This window comes from Mus caroli, chromosome 4 (assembly GCF_900094665.2).
Source record: "Mus caroli chromosome 4, CAROLI_EIJ_v1.1, whole genome shotgun sequence".
Lineage (NCBI taxonomy): Eukaryota > Metazoa > Chordata > Mammalia > Rodentia > Muridae > Mus > Mus caroli.
Window position 1 is genome coordinate 80,180,907 of NC_034573.1, and position 18,701 is coordinate 80,199,607.

Sequence of the window (18,701 nt, forward strand, 5' to 3'; positions counted from 1 at the left end):
ATTTGCAGCCCCATAGGAGGAACAACAACATGAACTAACCAGTAACCCCCAGAGCTCCCAGGGATTAAACCACCAACCAAAGAGCACACACATGGTGAGACTCGTGGCTCTAGCTGCATATGTAGTAGAGGATGGCCTAGTAGGTCATCAATGGGAGGAGAGGCCCTTGGTCCTGTGAAGGTTCTATGCCCCAGTGTAGGGGAATTCTAGGACCAGGAAGTGGGAGTGAGTTGGTTGGTGAGCAGGGGGAGTGCATGGGGGAGGGTGTTTTTTGGAGGGTAAACCAGGAAAGGTAATAACATTTGAAATGTAAGTAAAGAAAATATTCAATTTTTAAAAAAAAGAGTTAAAAATATGAGAATACAGGTAGAGGTGCAGACTGGGAGGCATATTCTACTTCTCAATATCTTCAATATGTAGCTGTGCATTGATGTGAAATCTCAGAAATGTACAGTTATATATAAGAATATTGCAGGGTTTATGGGAGTAGGATTCTTCATGTACCTGGAGGAAGTCTGTGAGCCTGAAGATATCTCACATGTTACCTCTTCCCAGATGTCATAGGAAATGGTAGAGAATCGATGGGATTGAGCCCGAGAGGGGTTGAGTGAAGCTTCATTCTGGGCTCCTATGTTTTACTTGACATTTGAAGCTCTCAAACGTTCCTCTATGCCCCAGACATATTTTTGAAAAAGCCTTTTAGACATATTTTTCAAAAATTTAAGTATATGCGTGCTTTGCACTCATGTCTGTCTGTGTAGCATCTGCATGTCTAGTGAATGCAGAGGTCAGAAGACAGTGGTGATTGTCCTGCCACTGGGGTTATTGACAGCTGTGAGCCACTATATGGTTTCTGGGAATCAAACTCTGGTCCTTTGCAAAAAAAAAAAAAAGTGCTCTTCAATACTGAGCATCTCTCCAGCACTCTGAGGCTTTTTTTTTTTAAATCAGCAAATGCAAGGATCTGGAGCCTTACTACTTCAAGCACATCAAAGTGCAATCATGGCCAACAATTGCACTGAGGCCCTGTCACATGTGCAGTCATAGGCATAACCTCAGATCTACAGCATCAGAGTCTGCACCATGGCAAGATCCACGGGTACGTCATGTCATGTTGAAGTCTCTGAAGCACTGACCTATAAGACAGCTCACGGCGGGCGCCTTTCCCATAGCTAACCACAGATGATATACCACAGTCACTTTCTATCCCTAGGCATGGGTTACCCATCCTAGTTGTCCACTCCTTACTCTGCATATCACAAAAATCAGTGATCAATACTTAAATGTTTTTTTTTAAAGTAACAATAGGACAATCTCTAAGAATTTGGGATCAGCCTTGTCTATATAGTGAGTTGCAGGCCAGCTAAGGCTACATAGTGAGACCAGGTCTCAAAACAAAATAAAACAAAACAAAACAAACAAAGGAAAAGAAACAACAAAAACTCCAGTCTTTCTGCCCCTGTTTTCAGGTCTGTTTAAAGTAATGGTTCTCAGCCTGTGAGCTGCGGCTCTTTGGGGACATTAAATGATCCTTTCACAGGGGTCACCTAAGACCATCAGAAGACACAGATATTTACACTATGATTCATAACAGTAGCAAAATTACAGATATGAAGTGGCAATGAAATAATTTTATGGTCGGTGGTTACCACAACTTGAAGAACTGTGTTAAAGGACCACAGCATTAGGAAGGCTGTGAACCACTAGTTTCAAGCATCCTCCAGGCTGCAGAGCCTACTCATCCATCCATTACTACAGGATGAGTCTAAATTTCTCAAGGGAGCCCCCACATTTTCATCACTGCCTTCATGGCTAGTCATGCTTCTCATTGCCCTTGACTTTTCTGTGTTTGCAGGTATCCACACACAGCATATGCAGGAGGTGTGTGTACTGAAACTTTTATTGGTCAAAGCCCTCTTTCCTGGGCTTTTCTGGCCCACTAATACCTTGTTTGATCGACTTGCACATCTACTATTACTTGTCCCAAGGGCAGGATGGGTAATGGTCTTCCATGCTTGCATGGTACATTTATATTATCTTTGAACTGTCTGTTCTTTTCCAACAGGCTATGAGCTCCTTTAGAGATGGTTGCCACCTAGTTAATGTGTGTAGAGTGAAGTGCGAGATAAGATTGCTCCAGGCTGATCTGTGATTTGATGCAATTATTTGGAGCTATTGATGTAGAGCCTAGTTCTAACTGTGGTTTCTCCCTCAAGCATCACTGGACAGCCAGCTTTTCCTCCTATCAAAAGGAATTGCGCATTAAGAGACGCATCTAAACCTTCCAATCACTAGACCATTTAGTCTGTTCTGTGATGGCAAGATCACTTGACTCAGTTTGTAAAGAAACATTTATGATTCCTTTATTACTAGTTTTCTGGATATTTTCTCAGCACACTGGTTTATTTAGACTAGAATGAGACATTTAGATAAGGGTGAGTTCAGGGGTTACACAACAGTTATAGAGACGATGAAGAAAAGAGACTGTCTACATAACCTGGAGTCTTTCAGATTTTGATAACCAGGGTTTTCTTTACCTACTTACACAGCTAGTTTTATATAAATGTGTGTCACTTTTACAGCTTCCTTTGAAAAACACTGTATAACTTCACTAGCCCTACAGAACACTGACTCATGGCTATGCAGTACCATGTGGGTACTTAAATCCCCAGCACAGGGACTCAGGACAGCAGCAAGGTAGAAAAGTTTTTTGGGCAAACTTTATTCTGTTAAGACACGAGTCAAGGGACAAGGTTAGAATGGTCTTGGGGACAATGGTGAGTTCTCAATTAAGAGTTGTAGGAAATTAAGCGCTGGGTTTCCACTCAAAAGCTCATGTGCCAAAATCTGGACCTCCAACATGGTGACATGGTGAGGTAGTGTCTGTTAAGAAGTGGTTTCTACTAAGAGATAATTGGGTTGTGGGTGAGTAATTCAGAAAATATTAATATTGTGAGACCTTAGTTCCTCTAAGAGTGGATTATTAGAAGAAGAAAAGCCTGGCTTCCAAATCCTCTGGCTTCCTATCTTATTTATGTGATTGCTTCCTGAATTCTGATGCCCCATCCCATGGGGCCCTGGCCAAGATGCTGAACACAGGTAACTGCTTGATCTTGGACTTTCAGTCTATAAAACTGTGAGACAAATATGTCTATTTTCTTTATAGTACACAGGCTTGGGTATTTTGTTATGGCAAAAACAAAAAACAAAAAACAAAAAACAAAAAACAAAACAAAACCAAACAAAAACCAACCAGGACACTGAGTCTATTTGAGGTCTAAATCAATGTTCCTAGTGTGTTAACTGTTGGATGGTTCTGGAGAGCCTTAGAACACCCTGGAAAGTGATTACACATATGAATTCTCCATTCTTATCACATTGGTAGGGATTTAACTAGGACTAGAAATCACTGGTGTCAGTCAGTTCATAAATTACCCTGTTATAATCAAAATGAGAACATGGCTACCTGCTCTCTACCATCCAACACGTGGTTTTTCTCAATATACATAACAGTCCTCTTACCTTTCCCACTGACTACAAAAGGCACCTTAGCTCCATCACATACAATTCCTCCTTGGTGTATGCTATTCACAAATTAGGTAATAACCACTTTTGCTTACATCCCCATAATTTATAGTGTTCACAAAGACAAGGCTAGACTAGCGCCTTGCAGTTTACCTTAGAGCCTTGATGATGGCTAGCCTTCCATTCGCTAGCAGCCTTATGGCATTCTTTACTTGGTTAAATGGGTACCCCTCCATCTGAACTCCATTCAACACTCATTTTTCCATTGTATACCCAGATGATATCATTAAAGGGATTGACAAATATGTGTCTGGCATCCAGAAACACTGTACATGTTTTGTTTGTTTGTTTGTTTGTTTTTGTCTTCAACTCATGGGCTTATGAAACTGACAAATCCTTGTAAAATTAAGACTTTTCTATTTATTTCATTTTTGAATCATAATTTTATCATTTCTCCATTTCCTTTCTTCTCTCCAAATCCTTCCATATACCCATTTGTGCTCTTTTTCTCCATTAATTTTGTTACATACATGTTACATACATACATGTATGTAACATGTATCTTAGAGAGCTGTTGGTTACCACAAAGGAATGCAAGCTACCATTGCATACTTAAGGTCATTGTGCTGGGCTGATTGTTGTTGTGCCTAATAGCTGTCATCACTGTGTAGGACTGTTGGTTGCTTCCCTCATTTGGAAGCTTGCATTGCATCTTCTGTGCCTTGAAAGCTATTCCCCAATGAGGCAGCATCCAGGTCATATCTAGCTCAGGGGCCTCTGGGCGTTTTGTCTGAAGTGCATAGTGTCTTCAGCCAAAAGGACTTACCTTCCACCTCCGGGGAGTAACTAAAGGCAACAACACTAAGTTATGTCAATTATATTTTTATTTCTTAAATATTCTCCCCTTTCTTAAAAACCTGTGAACCCTCTCTTGAGAGTTTTTATATCTTCCTGACGGTTATTTCCCTAATTCATAAGTTGTACCCTTCTCTATTTTCTGTCACTTGGGGCTGCATAGATGTTTCTTCCAGATTGAAATATTTTACTGGAGAAGGAGGGAAGTTCACTAACTGTACAAGGAACTTATCAGGCCCAGGACATTCTTGGAAGACTCACCAGGATCTCCTTGAGTTTACTTAAGCAGTAAGCATTTGCTCAGTAGAGGAGACTCAATGATGGTTTATCTGCCTGCAAGTTGTGCAGAGCCCAGTGAAACAGCTTTTGTGGGACTCTCACCAATCCTAGTAGGTGAAGCTTTCCAGTGATGAAACCATATAAGAGTCACCCCTGCTAGGTAAACCCTAACCTATGTTTTCGTAAAGAAGCCCAGTAAGTTCCCTGGGTCTCTGAGCTAGGCTTGTTTCCAGTTATTACTTTGATCTGTTATTTATGGCCTGGGATGAGTAGACATGCGCTCATGTTATCCCAGAAGAGGTGATATGTAACACTTGGTTGCCATCACTTCTACGTATGTTAATCTATATATTCTCCTTAGGTTTCTTTCCTCATCTGAACCAGTGACTGCAAGTACATCTGTTCGCTAATGATTCCAAATCCATAAATGCTTTGTACAATATATTAGACCCAGATTCTCAGCTACATTTGGGCATTTGACTAACAGCCTTATCCAGAGGCACTGGTCATCTTTTGTTGGCCCAAATTCTCGTTTTTGTTTTACCCATGTCCATACAGATTAGCCATACACATCACTACATGTCTTTCTTCCTCAAGCTATAGCTGATTATCTAGTCTAAGCTGAACCTATCAGGCACCCTTGCCTAGGAATCAGTCCCACCATTCACTGTTAGAACTGAAAGGAGCCATAGGGCTTGGGACCTCTCCCTGACAACTAATAGAGAAAGCATATGGATGAAGGTAAAAACACAAAAAGAGGAGCAAATCATCAATAAAATAGAAGCAAAATATCAATAGAAGTAGAAATAGGCTAAAAGACACAAATAAAGGATGAAAGGCTTAACAATGTGTTCAGAGTTTACAGAACTGGGTCATAGGGAATATCTGAACTCAGACACTTGAGTCTCTTTTTCCGTGTGTGTGTGTGTGTGTGTGAGTGTGTGTGTGTGAGTGTGTGTGTGTGAGTGTGTGTGTGTGTGTGTGTGTGTGTGAGAGAGAGAGAGAGAGAGAGAGAGAGAGAGAGAGAAAGAGAGAGAGACAGAGACANAGAGAGAGAGAGAGAGAGAAAGAGAGAGAGACAGAGACAGAGAGAGACAGAGAGAGAGACAGAGAGAGGCAGAGAGAGAGACACACACACAGAGTGACAGAGACACACAGAGAGACAGACAGACAGACAAAGAGGCTATTAGAGTTTCTGTGCCAGCAAGACTCTATTCTATTGCATTTTAGAAATGAGGTTAATTGTTGATTTTACAAATGTAATTTGACAACTTATTTTATGTCAGAAACGTTCCTAGATGTAAGGGACATTTTGTTGAATAAAAAGATTCCATTCTCTGCATCACGGGTTAACATTTGAGTGATTTTCACAGTGGATTGCTATTGACTGGCATATTTGGGTGAGTTTGCTTCGCGCAATTCATTGATCTGTGTTTGCTGCAGAGTGTAATCCTTGATACATGACAAACAAAATGTAACTTCCTCGCTGTGCCAGCCCCTTTTCAGAACGACCTTGACAAGCTGTATGGTAGCATATCAGATTTCAACATCAGAATTCCCTCAGTAGCCATTTGTCTTCTCTCTGCCTTACTGTATATCTTCTATGTATGCTTTGACCTCTGTCTTAAAATGCTTTCCTTCCAAGCCTCTCTTTTTACTCTGTAGATTTTTTTTCATTTATTATTGGATATTTTATTTATTTACATTTCAAATGTTACTCTCCTTCTCACTTTATCCCCTACAAGTCCCCTATCCTTTCCTTCCTCTACTGCCTCTATGAGGGTGCTCCCCACCCGCCCACCCACTCCTGCCTCAGTGGCCTAGCGTTCCCTTATCCTGGGTCATCAAACTTCCACAGGACCAATGTGCCCTCCTCACATTAATGCTCAACAAGGCCATCCTCTGCTACATATGCAGCTGGAGCCATGCGTACCCCCTGTGTACTCTTTGGTTGGTGGTTTAGTCCCTCAGAGCTTGGGGGGGGGGCTGGTTGGTTGATATTGTTTTTCCTATGAGGTTGCAAACCCCTTCAGCTCCTACAGTCCCTGCCCTAACTTCCCCATTGGGGTCCCCACACTCAGTCCAATGTTTGGCTGTGTACATCCGCATCTGTATTTGTTCAGCTCTGGAAGAGCCTCTCCAGGAGTAGCTATACTGGGCTCCTGTCAGTAAGCACTTTTTGGCATCAGCAATAGTCTGGGTTTGGTGTCAGAAGATGGGATGGATCCCCAGGTGAGGCAGTCTCTGGATGGCCTTTCCTTCAGTCTCTGCTCCATTCTTTGTCCCTGCATTTCTATTTGACAGGAAGAATTCTGGATTAATACTTTTGCCTGCAGTGTTTCAGCCAGCTCCTATCAGAACCATTTGCTGAGAATATGTGAGTGGGGTTTTCCAATGCATTGCCAACAGACACTTTCCTATGATGCATGTGTGATGTGAACACTTCTCTCCTAAACCTGTCTCCTAGCTCCTTATTACCTAATGTCCAGGCTCCTTATTAAAAAAAAAAAAAAGAAAGAAAGAAACAAACAAACCAAAAACCAAAATCCAAACCAGGACACCTGATCAACTGTAGTCTCTCTCCACTATTTGTATCTCAGTAACTTCCAACCACATGAAGACACAGCATCTTCTGAGAGTGTTTCCTAATTAGACATTTCTTTTTAGCTTATAAAGCTTTCCCCTGAATTTCTGATTTGTAAGCTGTGTGATTTGTGTGTGTGCACAAATATGTGCAGAGCATCATGGCTGGGTGTGGTGCCCTTTTGAGTCCTATAACAACTCCAAGTACAACCTCCTCCATAGAGATAGGCTAAAAGATAAAAAACAAAGGACGAAAAGCTGAACACATGTGTCCAGATTTTACAGAACCTGATCACATGAGATTTGCATTTAGTATGAAGCATATGTTCAATGATGTAAAAATCTGATGGAAATAAAATTCACATGACATGAAATTAACTGTTTAATCATTTATGGGTATAATCTAATGTTTTTCTGGAATAGTCTAAATGTTCTAAAACCAGGTTGTCCAACCTTTTGGCATCTCTAGATCACATTGAACAAAAAGGAGTACATGAATACTACTGACACGGCTAACAAAATACACAATGTTTGTGCATGATTTTTATGATATCCGCCAGTACAGATAGGCAAAACAAAACAAAACAAACTCCTTTAATATGAAAATCCTAATTGTATGGTACTCTGTTCCCAAAGTGTGTTATTATTTAGGAAGGGCTGGAGCAGTGGCTGGGCAGTTAATAGCAAGTACTGAGTACCAGGGGAATGAGCTCAGTTCCGAGCAGCCATGGCAGGTCCCGCCCAACTTCTCATAATTCAGATCCAGGAAGTCTGACACCCTCTTCTCAGCTCCATGCTTACACACATACAGCAGACACATGCACACGTGAAGATAAGTTTAAAAAAATAGAAATAAATGTTTAAAATCATCTAACAGGTTTCCAAATCAGATCACTAATAAAAACTAAACTTAGATATCTAAGCAATACAACTTCAGTGTCTGGCTTGACAGAGGGAGCTGGGTTCTCAGTGAGTTCCCATGATGATGCTTATCAGGTTCTCTCTCTCTCTCTCTCTCTCTCTCTCTCTCTCTCTCTCTCTCTCTCTCTCCCTCTCCCTTTCTCCTCTTTTTATTTTATTTTTATTCATTCACTTTACCTTCTGCTCACTGCCCCTCCATACGCTCCAACAACCCTTTCTCCTTCTCCTCTGAGCAGGTGGGGACCCCCTGGGTATACCCCCCACTCCCTGCACATCAAGTCTTTACAGGGTTAGGTACTTTCTCACTGAGGCCAGACAAGGCAGCCCAGCTAGAAGAACAAATCCCATGTACAGGGAACAGCTTTTGGGCTAACTCTGGCTCCAGTTGTCCAGGACCCACATGAAGACCGAGCTGCACACCTGCTACATTTCATCAGGTAGTTTACAATTGCACCCTCAGTGTGCTTCATCCTTGAAAATAGCTGCTCACAAATATAGGAGCTGCCAAAGAGACAGCCAAGATGACGGTAACAAAGCATGACCTCAACTCGAGGGGTGTTTGTCCCTGGAAAAACAGGACTATGATGGTAAAGATGCGATCCATTTCTCTCGTAAGTTGAATGTCAGGTTGCAGCTGTACGCTGTCCATGTGGAAACTAGCAGTAACATTTATACCTGGCGAAATGGAATCACAAACACCCAAAAAAATTCATTCATTTTCTAAGAAGTCTTGACATTTATTCTCCAGTTCTCATATCAAGCCAGGAAGCAAAGGTTCGTATGTTTCCACTGTCCCCAGGACTGTTTTTAGCCAGTGTGTAGAAAAGCATAAATGCTTGCCTTCATTTGAGCTTCACATAATTTCAATGTGTTGTAAAATTGAATTTCACCTTGAAGAGGCATGTTCAACTCATTGATTGGTTAAATCCAGTAAAAACACTAAATCCATAAGCCAGTTTTTATCTTTAAGTTCTGGTACAAATCTTTTAAAGGCAAAGAACTTTATTACTCATTTATTAAAGCATGCATGAGCTGGGGTGTCTCTACATCCAATAGTGTTAACTTAGCTGTCTGGGATTGAACCCTCACACACGTGAAGCCCCATACTACTATAAAATTAGAGCCATAATGCATGCAAACAGACAAAGCAAACATATGCTTGTTGAGTGACATAGTCATGTTCAAAGCTTATGACTGAAAATTTCACAATGGAATTATAAACAAAGATTCATAAAATATCACATAACATTTTAAGCTTTTAGTTCTGCTTTTCACATTTATACCTATACTAGAATACACGTGATGGGTTGGACACACCCCACACTCCAGTGTATTTCTCTTACTGGTCAAAGAAACCCGGAGCCCTTCCAGTTCTTCCTTTTTCCTACCCCCCTGAGCGCCACTTTCTCTTAACAGTTTTTGATATGTTATTTGTGACCCTTAGTGACTGGCACGGTGGTCCCCAAACTTCCTAATGCTACAACCCTTCAGTACAGTTCCTCATGTTGTGGTGACATACACCCCCATAAAATTATTTTGTTGATACTTCATACCTGAAATTTTGCTACTGTTATGAATTGTAATGTAATCTGTAAATATGTAATGTAAATATCCAATATGCGTTATATCTGATAAGCAACCCTGAAAGAGGTTGTGACCCAAAGGTTGAGAACTGCTTCCATAGCATAATGTCCCCAAGGATCATTCTTGTGGTAGCATCTATCAGTAACTCATTCTTATGTATGATATGATACAGAGTCTGGTGTTGTGGCACATTCCTTCAATCCCACGACTCAGGAGGCAGAACCAGGCAGATTGTTATTAGTTCAAGGCCAATGTGATCTACACAGTGAGACCCTGCCTCAAAAGAAACAGCAAAACAAAAGGCAGACACAAGACCAACTCGTGTGGTTACTGTTCAGCCATGCTCCATATAGCCTATGGCTATGACCCATTTTGTTTGCTAACTCATCAGTTAGTACATATTTATGTTTCCACTCGGGTTACTTCCAATAATACTGCTATGGATACTCACCCTTTCTCCTTCTTTTCTGAGCAGGTGGGGACCCCCTAGGTATAACCTCTGCTCCCCACCCCCTGCACATCAAGGTTCTGCAGGGTTAGGCAAATTTCTATGGATAGGTGTTTGTGGTTATATTTGGTATAGGTCAATGAACAAAGCAGTAGGGTAGTTAATATTGTAAATTGTGATTTTTGAAAAACTGGCATCTCCCCCTACCCAGAGTACTGCATATTCTTCATTCCTGCCGTGAACAAACACATTAGGAGTTCAACTATACATCTTTACTAATGGTGGTAACAGGCATTCTAGTAGGTGGAAAAGACTGTGCCTTATTGTTGCTGTTATTATTATATAGCATGTAATTTATTATTATTATTATTATTATTATTATTATTATTATTATTATTATTATTATTACATGTAAGAGGTGAGTCTCAGGAGTTATTTCTTAGTTCTGTTTGATTTGATTTTTAAGACAGGGTCTCACTCTGAACCTGGCCAGCAAGCCCAAGAGAGAGATCTCTCTTTCCTTCCCCAGCACTGGCCTTAGAAGCTTGCATCATCAAGCTTGGCTTTTTAAACCGTGGGTTTGGAAGGTAGAAGGGAGTCAGGTCCTTGTGCTTGCTGACTGAGCACCTCCAAGGCTGGTGTGTCTAGCTTGGGGTGGGGTCATTTGCTTTACCCTTGACTTGTGAAAGCTCACTCTGTATTCTGAATGGTAGATCTCCATCCGGTAGATGAGGTGCACCTACTGTGCCGTTCCATGAGTCATCTTCTTGCTCTTCATAGAAGATTGGAACCCGGGTAGCCTGCCTCACCTGCTCTCTGCTTTGAAGCTTGCACTATTGATGGCAGCGTGCAGGCAGACATGGTGCTGGAGAAGGAGCTGAGAAGTCTACATCTGGATCCACAAGCAGCAAAAGGGGACCATGTCCCACACTGGATGGAGCTTGAGCGTAGGAGACCTCAAAGCTTGCCCGACACAGTGACACGCTTTCTCCAACAAGGCCACACATCCTAACAGAGCCAGTCCACATGGGTCAAGGTTTCAAACACATGAGTCTGGGGGCCATACCGATTAAAACCACCACATAAATATATATATCAACAAGGCCACATGTATATGTATTTCACTATGAACTCTGAACTTTCCATCTAATTCCACTGATGTGTTTCCATATACATGAGCAGCACCACATTTTTTTATTTCTGTACTTTTGTGGTAAATTTTGAAATTTGGAAGTGTGAGCCATCAATGTTTGTTCTTGCTTAGGTTAATAATCATAAGATATATGTAGAGCTTTTAAAGTAACTGAAATAATATGTGTTTATTTTTGTGCCAACTAAAATTAGACCTAATAATTTAAGAAGAAAATGAAGGAGAAAGTATTTCCACTTGTTACCAACCCACTGCTAATGTTTTAAAGTATCCTTCCAGTTTTACACGTATATCTGTATGTACATATGTAAGTACATATGTAATGCATTCATACACATACACTGACATAAATAGACATTTATGTTGTACTTTGCCTTTCCCCCCACACACACAACATTTAATGAGTTTTGCACGTGACTAGATATTCTCGGAAGCATCACTATAACAGGTGTGATCTATTATGTGGAGACATGAGTATTACGCCTTTTCCTCCAGGAGGAGAGAAAGGCTATTTTGAGTGATTCCCTGTAGTAAGTAATAAATTTGCTTTTTGTGCACCTTGGTGGATTTTTAGGCAGGATGGCTAGAAATAGAATTACTATTAAAGGTCCACTGGGGACTCCTCACGTTTACACTCACACTCTCATTTCCTGGGGAGATGGGTGGATTCTAAGTCCTTTTATCCAGATGCAAACACCTCTCCTGTTTCTTTTGGAGAGTTTTTTCTTCCCAAGTTTTGGTCTGATTTGAAGTTTACTTTTGTCCCTCTTGTAGACGCTTCGGATTTTCCAGTAAATCAGATCTCGTCCACTTCCTCTTTGTCTTTTCTTTAACTTCCTTTAGGTTGGGATGCTCTTATCTACAAAGGCACCACAGAGGTACCCATCTCTCCCACCTATTGGATTGTGCTGATTTGATCTCATTTAGTCTTTAATGTTCTATCTTTTGGGAAATATCTAATTTGATTTTGTTCCTGGAAATTGAGTAATGCTCTTCCCAATCCTGTGGACTTTAAGTTAGTTCTCAGTAAGGCTGGGTCTTCTACCCATCCTTTATTTTGGGGGATCTTTTCTGACTTTTCGTGTGCACCTTTTTGGCTCCTTCTAAGTTTTAGCATCACATGATCAATTTAAAAATACCACAGTGTTTGGATTAGACAGCATTAAACCTATAAGTTAAATCAACATCTTTATAGCATTAATTTTTCTATCCATACTATCATATTTCCCTACTTTTTATGAGCCACAACTAAGTCTTGTGGTTTTCTTCATGTGGGTCATGGTTATCAGCACAACTCTTGGGTTTCTGTGTCTTCTTAACATGGCAAATGAGAGAATCTCACTATTTCTCTCTTCCAAATATATTCTCACTGATTTGCGGCAAATACTCCAGGGTATATTTTGTTTCACATAAGCACCTGGTCACTTCATCACTGTTACCTGATGATATTATCAGCACATTGTTATCATGTTTCTTCATTTTCAATAGCTATGCCTTCCTTTTCAAGTATTAAGGAATGCCTTAGAGACATTATTTCATAAGAGGATGGACATGGGGAGCTGTCAGCTTGCTCCCCTAGCTTCTGCGACTGCCTCTAATGGCCTTTTGCTATTCACAGAACAAATGGCTCTTTGTTTAAGAAAAATACTCTATACCTGGCCATCCTTGTAGTCCTCATTTGCTAAGATACCTTAAAGTAATGAAATTTGAACTCTATTACTGTCTTGAAATTGTCCTTGGAAACCATTGCATTGGTTTCTGCCCCCCCCCACGCACACAACTGGCATCACTGTGCATGTGTGCACACACCCCTGTGCATGTGTCACTGTGCATGTGTGTACACACCCCTGTGCATGCTTCCTCATGCATGTGTACACACACCCCTGTGCATGTGTCACTGTGCATGTGTGCACATACCCCTGTGCATGCTTCCTCATGCAGACATTTCAACCATTTGTAATCTGTCACCTGTTTGATTTCTGGCTGAATTTTATTTTCCCACCGAGTGGTGGGGGTTCTCTGTACCTGTAGGAGGCATTGAACTGACATGGTCATTTGCTGCAAGGACTGACATCCCCTCTTGCTACAGCTGTTCCAGCTCTATAGAACACAAGGAAGCATCCTGTCATTTCCTCTCATCTGGCACAATTTGAGAGTTTAGAGTCATTCCCAAAGCTTCCTGTTTTCTTCCTCCCCTGGCTCACATTCCCCTCACCCTGTCCCCACTCTACAACTCTGTGCCACCCACTTTGCACACATGTTGCTTTCTTGGACCATGGGAAGACATGCAGGCTGACATTATCTTCTTGTAGCCAGTGGTGATACCCAGAATCCAGTTATGAATGTTATAAAAAAAAGCTGTCAATGTTTCATCTCAAAGGTGTTCCCCCAAAGCACAATATGAATCCAGGGTAGAGAAACTCAGCCATAGGTAGCCCAAGAGAAATAAGGCTTAAGACCAAAAGATGCTGCATTATCAACATCAGGGGAAACTGCCCTGCTGGTATCTATTGGAAACCATCAAAATCCCACTTGAAAGGATCAAGTCCCACGACACAGAGGTCCTGCTGTCAGGGGCGATATCCTGGGCAAAAAGAATCACTTCACTCCTTCCTTGCTCAGAACCCTAATATTCAGCTGCATGTAATCATTCACACCTTTTGCCCGACAAAGACCAGCATTGGAAGAAGGGAAAATATTTACATCAAGTGAAAATTGTAACTTAGTTATCACTGTGGAGGATGGACTTTTGTTGTTGTTACAGTTATGAAAGCACTTTTAATACCAGAGATTGCCCAGAAGGCATCAGACCTTATTGAAGCATCTATGGGGATAGATTTCATCAAGCAGGAAGAGTTACTAGGGGAAACAAAGTTGCCTTATCCTGGATCCCTGGGAGCTCAGTTTAACTGGGAGAACCACCCAAAGAGAGACAGGTAAAGGACAAGTGCTAGGAGCACCCCTTCTCCTACACAAGCTCTTCAAAACATCTTGCCTCTCTGTGCTTCAGAACATAATTATGATATATAGCTTAACCAGAGTCTCAGAGATCATGATTAATTTTTATTGATGTAGCTTCTCATAGAAGATAAATGGAGGGACAAGAACGGAGCTAAGAGAGCAGCCAAGTGATCAAAAAGAAAATGAAGATGCTAAGACATATTTAAGGTGAAAATTACAATTAAACATCATAACATAGTTTATAAGAAAACCTTTTTCTAGAGTCCATTATACTGGAGAAAACTATAATGGAACATGTGTATTTAGCTGTGTGATTTTAATAGGCTATTCATTTGCGCTATTATCTTCCATATCAGACCTTGAAAGTAATTTGGGACCCTTAACACAGTTATGCAACATGCAATATTTTTAGAAGCTGTTTCCAAGGCCAAAGTTATATTAAGTAATTTTCCAAACTCACTCAGCTATATAGTTTAGAGATAAATTGTTTCCTCTAGTGAAACACATTATATACTTACATTCGAATATCTTTGGAAGCCCACCACTGTACAATTAGTGTGTGCTGAAAAAAATAAACATGTGGAAAATCATCTGATATGCTTGATATTTCTTGCAGATGGGTTCACCTTTTAATCCAACCAGCATGGTAGATAAAAAACAATATGCTCTTTTCCAATTTGTATCCCTTTGACCTCCTTTTGTTGTCTAATTGCTCTGCTTAGGACTTTGAGTACTATATTGAATAGATAGTGAGAGAGTGGGTAGCCTTGTCTAGTCCCTGTTTTTAATGGGATTGCTTTAAGTTTCTCTCCGTTTAGTTTGGCGTTGGTTACTGGTTTGCTGTATATTTGCTTTTACTATGTTTAAGTATGGGCCTTGAATTTTTGATATTTCCAAGACTTTTACCATGAAGGGGTGTTGAATTTTGTCAAATGGTTTCTCAGTATCTAACGAGATGATCATGTGGTTTTTGTCTTTGAGTTTATTTATGTAGTGGATTATACTGATAAATTTCTGTATATTGAACCATCCCTTTATCCCTGGGATGAAGCCTACTTGATTGTGGTGAATAATTGTTTTGATGTGTTCTTGGATTCAGTTTGTGAGAATTTTATTGAGTATTTTTTGCATTGATATTCATAAGGGAAATTGGTCTGAAGTTCTTCCTTTGTTGGGTCTTTGTGTGGTTTAGGTATAAGCGTAACTGAAGCTTCATTGAATGAATTGGGTAGTGTTCCTTCTGTTTCTATTTTGTTGAATAGTTTGAAGATTATTGGTGTTGGGTATCCTTTGAAGGTCTGATGGAATTCTGCTCTAAACTATTTGGTTCGGGCTTTTATTGTTTGGGAGACTGTTAATGACTGCTTCTATCAAAATCCTTAGTCATCAGAAAAATGCAAATCAAAATGACCCTGAGATTCCACCTCACACCAGTCAGAGCTGCTAAGACCAAGAACTCAGGTAACAGCAGATGCTGGTGAGGATGTAGAGAAAGAGGAACACTCCTTCATTGTTGGTAGGATTGCAAGCTGGTACTATCAGTCTGGAAATCAGTCTGGGAGTTACTCAGAAAATTGGACATAGTACTACCTGAGGACCCAGCTATACCACTCCTGGGCATATACTCAGAAGATGCTCTGACATCTAACAAGAACACATGCTCCACTGTGCTCATAGCAGCCTTATTTATAATAGCCAGAAGCTGGAAAGAACCCAGATGTCCCTCAACAGAGGAATGGATACAGAAAATGTGGTACATTTGCACAATGGAGTACTACTCAGCTATTAAAAACAATGACTTCATGAAACTCTTAGGCAAATGGATGGAATCAGAAAGTGTCATCCTGAGTGAGGTAACCCAGTCACAAGAGAACACACATGGTATGCACTCACTGATAAGTAGATATTAGCCCAAAAGCTCGGAATACCCAAGATACAATTCACAGACCATATGAAGCCCAGGAAGAAGAAAGACCAAAGTGTGGGTGCTTCATTCCTTCTTAGAAGGGGGAACAAAATACTCACAGGAGGAAAGACAGGGACAAATTGTGGAGCAGAGACTGAAGGAAAGGCCATCCAGAGACTGCCCCACCCGGGATCCATCCCATATACAAACACCAAACCCAGACACTATTGCAGATACAAAGAAGTGCTTGCTGACAGGAACCTGATATAGCTGTCTCCTGAGAGGCTCTGCCAGAGCCTGATAAATACAGAGGCGGATGCTCACAGACAACCATTGAGCTGAGCACAGGGTCCCCAATGAAGGAACTAAAGAAAGGACTTAAGGAGCCGAAGGGGTTTGCAACCCCATAGGAAGAACAACAATATCAACCACCAGATCCCCCAGAGCTCTCAGGGACTAAACCGTCAACCAAAGAATACATATCGAGGGACCTGTTGCTCCAGGTGCATATAGAACAGAGGATAGCCTTATCTGGTATCAGTGGGAGGAGCTGCCCTTGGTCCTGTGAAGGCTCAATACCTCAGTGTAGGGCCTTGCCAGATGGGAGTAGGTGGGTGGGTGAAGGAACACCCTCATAGAAGCAGGGGGAGGGGGGAGGGGGGAGGCGAGTTCAGTAGGGGAAACTGGAAAATTTGAAATGTAAATAAATAAAATATCCAATTTTTAAAAACAACAAAGAAAAAAAACAATACGTTCTAAGGCAATTCTTAGAAGTCAGCTATTGATTTAGCATTTGTGAGGTTTCAGTTTATGAAATTCATACCTCTGGCTGGAGCCTGCAGACCTAACCCTCAAGGTAAGACTCTTTAAGTGCGTTTTTCGGGAGGTGACAGGAAGTACTGCTATAGCACCGATTAGGTCAGAAGGGAAGGGGACACTGACCACATGGGACACTACTGTCCAGGTTGCTATGTCGACTCACCTACTGGGTCCTCTGGGGGGCAGCAAAGTGCCAAGCCCATCGGAAGCTTGTTTTCCTCCATCATCTCCAGGGAGCCACTGGTTGAGAGCTGAGAGGAAGGGAGGTTTTCCATTGCTTTCCCTCCTACTAGCCTGTGTGTGTTAATTAGCTGGCACCAGAGAGCCCTCGGGGCACTTCGGAACTGTTAGGTGCTGCGGTGCCATGACGTAGGTCAACAGGGATATGAGCAGACTGTGCACAGAACCTGCAACGTTTTGGAAACAGAAAGCAAGACACTGCCAATGGTAGAAGTGGGATTGAAAACAAACTAGGTTGGAGTTAGACCAACCTCTAAGTACCTTTCCGGCCCCTACCACCTGTTCTCCCCCTCTCCTCCCCTGACCCCCCCCCCTCCCCTGCAAGTCACCCTTCCTGCTTTCTCATCCTGTGTGTTCTATACTGTAGTTCCCACCTTCCTTGGGGTCTCTTCCTCTCCCTCATCCCCTTTCTGTGGCTTTTGGCAAGTTATTTAACCCTTTAAAGCCTCAATTTCCTTCTCTTGAAAGAGATAACAATGACCCTACTTCGATATACTTAATGTAGCATTAGGTTCATGTAGAAGACAAGTTTAGGACGGAGATGTCACATATCAGGTGTTGTTAATTCGTTCACATTTATTACGGGAGGCCCCATCCAAAATAAAATTATCTCTGCCACCAGTACCTCAGTGCCTTTCGTGTGCATTTATTGAGGATGTTTCTGTAAGAATTTCGAACACAAGGTCTAATGACATATGTATATAAAAATATCATGCTGAAGCCCATTCTGTATGCTAATAAACTTTAAAAATGAACTTTGAGAGCATTTCCCAATTTTGAGCCTCAGAACTACATTATCATCATCATCATCAATATCAGGTTTTATATTTATTTATATAAACATACATTTATCACTTGGAGGGAGTGTTTAAGCCTCTAACCTGAACATGTGGGTTTTGGTTTGGTTTGGTTGTAGAGTCAGTGTTTCTCTGTGTAACATTGGCTATCCTGGAACTTGCTGCTAGACCAGGCTGGCCTAGAACTCACAGAGATCTACTTGCCTCTGCCTTCTGAGTGCTGGGATTAAAGGTGTGTGCCACCACCTGGCTTACCTAAACATGTTCATGTTATACTTTCTTAGTGTACAAAGTGGTGGGTTTTCCCCATGACAGCACTGTGACTTGCTCTCATTGCTTCCCCTTCCCACTGCTCTCCTTTCACAGGCCCCACCCTCCAGTTAATCCCGCTGGTTTCTTACCATATATATCCTATTACTCTGACTGGCTGACCTCAAAATCTCTTCCTCCCCTCTCATGATCTCCTTTCTAGTTACATAATCTACATCCACATAGACACATACATTCTCATTCACGTACAATTTTAAATCTAAATTCCACATATGAGAGAAAACCATGCAGCATTTGCCTTTCCGAGTCTGCCTTATTTCATTTAATATAATGATGACTTCCAGTTGCACCCGTTTGCCTGAA